The sequence below is a fragment of the Otolemur garnettii genome, unplaced genomic scaffold, assembly GCF_000181295.1.
Source record: "Otolemur garnettii isolate 467f Iridium unplaced genomic scaffold, OtoGar3 scaffold00039, whole genome shotgun sequence".
NCBI lineage: Eukaryota > Metazoa > Chordata > Mammalia > Primates > Galagidae > Otolemur > Otolemur garnettii.
Genome location: NW_003852434.1, coordinates 12,005,764 through 12,011,326, shown reverse-complemented (window position 1 = coordinate 12,011,326; position 5,563 = coordinate 12,005,764).

The window sequence follows — 5,563 nt, the reverse complement described above, 5'->3', positions numbered from 1 at the left end:
GCCACAAAGAAGAAGGAAATCCTGCCGTGTTGGACAACATGGAAATGGAGGACATTACGCTTAGAGAAATGAGCCAGGCACAGAAAGGTAAATACTGTGAGATCTGACTTATACTTGGAGTATCGCAAAGTCAAACCCAAAAAGCACAGAACAGAAGTTACAAGGGCCTGGGATGTGGGGGGAATGGGGAGATGTTGGTCAAAGGCTACAAACTCTAGTTTTAGATGACTAAGTTCTGGGGACCTAATGTACAGCATAGTGACAACAGCTAATAATATTGCCTTGGTTTACTTAAAATTTGCTGTGAAAGTAGATCTTAAGTATTCTCATCTCACACGTACACACGCAATGGTAGTTGTGTGTTGGTTAATTTGATGGTATAAATCATTAAACAGTGTGTACGGATATCAGAGGATCACATCATACACTTTGAATATATGCAATTTGTGTCAATTGTGCCTTAATAACACAACCTACTTTACAAGGTGATTGGAAAGATTAAACGAAATACTCCATGAGGTAACAAGAGATGCTGCTGCTATTATTTATATTGTCATTGGCCAACTCTATAGGCTCCTTTCTTGTGGGTCAAGATTTGAAGAAAGCACCCCATCATCTCAAATATGGTAGCTGATTTTCCAAACAGATGGGGAGAAAGGCCCTGAGCTATTAGGCTTGCTCCTTGTGTCCAAAAGAATGTTAAAGATTTTGGACTCACCTTGTATTGAAACTCAAAGCCCCTCTTGTGAACACTGGCCCTTATCTATTGAGTACTGACAGTGAATCCACACTCCTGATGTGTTCTGATGGGACTCTGGTGACAGACTGACCTCTGGAGAGGGGCTGCTCTGTTTCCTGCCAGGGAGAGTGATCATGTCAGCTTGTAGCTGCTGGTGACATGAAATTCAAATTACTTCTTCTTCTAGAACCTTTGGAAATAGACAATCCTAGCCTTGAAATTTGGTCTTGTTATTTGCAAATTATGTGACCTTGGGCTTCTCTAAACCTCAATTTCCATATTTGTAGGATGGAAATAATCATTCAGCCTCAAAAGGGCACTAGTATGAAGATTTAATAAATTAAGTTTTAGTACACAGTGAATGTGCACTATTTGATCATGGTTATTCTGGATTAGGTTGGAGAGAGGCCTGTGGTAATCCAGAGGACAGTTGTCTTATTACCAAATACGCTGGCTGCCTGGTTATTCAGAGGCCCTCCCTTTAATTTTCTTGGTGAATCGTGCTGCCTGTCTCCTAAAATGCTGGGCTTTCAAGAAGTTGCCTATGTCCTTGATTCTTGGAGTGCTCTTGGTGGAAAAATGACCAGATACCCCAAAGTAAGGCAAGTGTGAAACAAAGTTTATTGAGGAAGAAAAAGATAGGTTTACAGAGTGAAAAAGTTTACAGAGCAGGGTGTGTTCGCCACGGACAGTGAACAGCCTCCGTTGCCAGGAGAAGCAGGCAAAGAGGTTATGGCCGTGGTTCTTTTTTATACTACCCCGGTCAGCCTGAGGCCACCTTGGAACCAGAGTCTCACAGCAGGTGCAGCAGGTGCAGACCTCCCATGAGCCTCTGTGAGAGCGCATGGGGGTGTGGACCACATGATAATTAGCATTAAGGCTGTGCTAATGCTCTCTCTCTTCTACCCACTATCAGGCTAGAGAGTCTTCTGCATCCTTTGCATTTGGCTCGCTAAGTTCTGACAGGTGGATTTGTAGGGTGGTCCTCCCCTCCCCCAGGTGTGTGCAGTCACGTGGGACAAAATTCAGGTGGGCAGCACCGAGATGGAGCCTGGGTGCCCCGCCCTTACCCCCCTTCCCCGGGAGAGCTGGATTCCAAGCTATCTACCTAACACATTTACCACTGTTAGGGCTGGTCCCCAACCTTACAGGGCTAGAACTGGGCATGACTGACCCGAAGCTTGTGGAATTTAGGAGGGCTAATTCACATTATCCAAACTCACCAGAAATGGTAGGATATAAACCAGCGTGCTAATGCATTCACTCATTTTAACAAAGACAACCAAGAGTGGCAGGTGTCCCAAATGGACCCCAAATTAGCACGTAGTACTTTATCTCTAAGAAAATTAAACAGAAAACTGAATTATCGTCAGGAGCTTGCAGACTCAGAGTGAAGAGTGTAGACCTGTGGGCACCAGTGTGTGCTGGCATCCTCCCTGACAGCCAGATGGCCTGGCTGCCCGTCAGGGACTTGCTGCCAGGCGGCCACACACTTACATTGCATGGCCTCTGTGAGTAAGGGCCCTTTCCCCTCCAGACCCCAGGTAACCCTACTGCCAGACCACTCTCTCCTTGTTCTTTCCCAACCGGGCCAAATCCCCTCTGACTGACACATTCTTTCTTTAGTTATGCTAATGAATCGGTGAGGGTACGGAGCAGTCCCCCTCATTCTGCTTCTGGTGTGTGGGAAATAATTTGTCTCTAAAATGCCTTTTGAATGTGTCTTATCTCATCTATTATGTGTTAAGGTTTATAACTGAGCTTCCAGGGTCTGAGCAAAAGGAGGCTGTCTTTCCTTCTCTCGGTCCTTGTTGGTGGGGATTGTGAACTTGCCTCAGGAGACAGGACTGACTCTCCTCCCTCCCTTCCAGAGATTCCTCCTCTGGGTCTGCAGGGCTGCCCCTTCCTGGAGAGCTTTACCTTCATGCCTCCATGCCCGCGCGTGTGCGCACCATCATCATCCTGATGTTTTGTTTCCTTTGATTTATTCATGATGGAGTGACTTATGATATTTCTTTTATTAGCTTTCTTTTTTCTTAAGTAATCCTTATACTTTTAAAAGATTGGAGTGACTTCCTGGAAACATAGTGAGGTAAAGGCTGTTTTTTGGAGGAATCATTTATGTAGCAAAAATTATGTGTCAACAGCCTTGGCTGCACCTGCCTCTTTTCCCCGTCAAGTTGTTTTGGGTGGGTGAGGGCAATGCCTCTGCCAGCCTTCCACCTCCTTCGTAAAAATGCCAAGAACGCACAGCAGAGTAGTGGTGTTTAGTTTGGGGGTTATCTTGCCCAGTGACCAGAAACAATCAAAAGTAGAAACACCTTCTTAAAAGGCTACAGTGACAAGAGAAACGCCAAGTCTCCAGTGAGTTGTGGGTCAAAGACTTTCAAAGATCTGCTGACCCTTAAAGAAGGCAGAGTTTTGCCCTGCTGGGAGGAGGGAGTGAAGGAGCTGGTGGGTGCTGCAGGGATCCCGCATGTGTCCCTGCTGGGTGCACAGGGGAAAGGCTTACAGACAGTAGTGGATAAGTGGAGAAGAAATGATAGAATAAGAAGTGGGTCAAAGAAAAAAACCCTTCAAAAGGAAAATGAAAGTCTCCCAGTTGCAAGAAAACCTTTTGGAATGCAAGATCAGTACAAAAGACGTTAATTAGGAAAACGTGTGGACACAAATTAAAAGTCAACACTCCAAATTCCCACTGAAATCAATACAGACTTTATTTGTCAGATGTGCATAAAATACTTGTGGGCGGATCAGGCAATCGCTAGGAATGGTTCACAGACAGAGGAGAGGATCTTCAGGTTTAATTTAACATCTCTGAGAGTGATGCAAGGTGCTTTTATTATAGGAAATGCTCGCTGCTGTTCACAGATACCAAAAACTTAAATTAAAAAAATAGGCAGCTGGTGGGGTGTGATGGCTCCTGCCTGTAATCCTAGCACTCTGGGAGACTAAGGTGGGTGGATCACTTGAGCTCAGGAGTTTGAGACCAGCCTGGCAAAAGTGAGACCCCATGAGCTATGATGCCATGACATTACCCAGGGAGACAGAGTTAGACTCTGTCTCAAAAATAAATAAATAAATAAATAAAATAGGCTACCTTTCCCCTCCAGAACAGATTGTTGGGATTAGTTGCTGGGTATTCAACTACACACACATTTTTACCCTGGGTTCAGACTGTCAGGATGCCATAACAACCAGGGAGTCCTTAATGCCAATTCTGACCTTTTCCCCATTTTCCTTGGCAAATCTGACTTCCCAACCTTCTGCATCTCAAGGTACTGTTTTGGCCAAATCCTATCCTACTCCCAAATTTGACATCAGTGAATTTTTAATTTGTTTGTTTTAGTTTGTAGTTGGCTTAAAAAACAAACAGGCTGGGCACCCGTTGCACAGTGGTTACAGCACCGGCCACATGCACCCAGGCTGGTGGGTTTGAACCTGGCTCAGGCCAGCTAAGCAACAATGACAACTGCCACAAAAAAAAATAGCTGGGTTTGGGTGGGCGCCTATAATCCCAGCTACTTGGGAGGCTGAGGCAAGAGAATCACCAAAAGAATCACTTAAGCCTAAGAGTTTCACGTTGCTGTGAGCTGTGATGCCATGGTACTCTACCGAGGGCCACATAGTAAGACTCTGTCTCAAAAAAAAAAAAAAAACCTAACAAAACAAACAGATAAAAACTTCTGTATATATTTCCTGGTAAAGGTTTTGTACTTTTTTACGAGGTTTAAGGAAGCCATACAAAAATGAAAGACTGCCCGGGGTTGAGGGCTGATGGGACAGGTCTTTGCTCTGTGACCTTGGGCAGGTCATTTAATCTGTCTGATGTTTACCCTCTAAGATTGTTGTGGATTAAATAAGAAATACATGGGTACAGTATTTAGCATGGTGATTAAAGTATAAAAGCATGGAAAATAAACTGCATATTTGTTAATTAAATTAGCAGTCTCCAACCTTTATGGCACCAGGGACTGACTTCATGGAAGACAGTTCTCTTCCCACAGATGGTGTCAGGGGAGTGGTTTCCCAGGGATTCGAGCACATCACAGTCATTGTGCATTTTATTTCTATTATTATTACATCATGATATATAATGAAATAATTACACAGCTCACCAGAATGCAGAATTGGTGGCAGCCAGGACCTTGCTAGGGCTCCTAGATCCCTCACATGCGCAGTTCACAGTAGAGTCTGTGTTCCTGCCAGACTCTAACTCCTCGTGGCTGTGGCAGGAGGCGGAGCTCAGCTCAGAGAGTGATGGGGAGTGGCTGGGAATACCCTTTACTAGCTCTCCTGCCATTCATCTCCTGCTGTTGGGCCTGGCTCCTAACAGGCCATAGGGGTTGGGAACCACACGATTAAGTTATCTCTTTGAGAAGTTCTACCTAATCTCTAGAACACAGCATTTAAAGATGAGGGAAGGTCCCACTTAATGGGAAGACTATGGTGGGAAAGTCTCTTTCTGGGCATAAGAGAGAGCATGTCTGATTCAGAGCAGAAGGTGGGGAAAAGTGAGCCCATTTTCAAAGTAGAATCCTATTACTAAAACTCTTCTCCATCTCTGCAAATCTGATACTGCCTTTCCCCTCCCTATTAATTTATTGAACTGACATATTAAAAGGGAATATTTATTTTATTTTATTTTTTTGCAGTTTTTGGCTAGGGCAGGGTTTGAACCCGCCACCTCTGGTATATGGGGCCAGCGCCCTACTCCTTTGAGCCACAGGTGCTGCCCAGGGAATATTTATTTTTTAATTGACTGAATATGTGTGTGCAGTTGTAGCAGTAAATCACATTTTATGGACAGAAGGGAGATGGAAG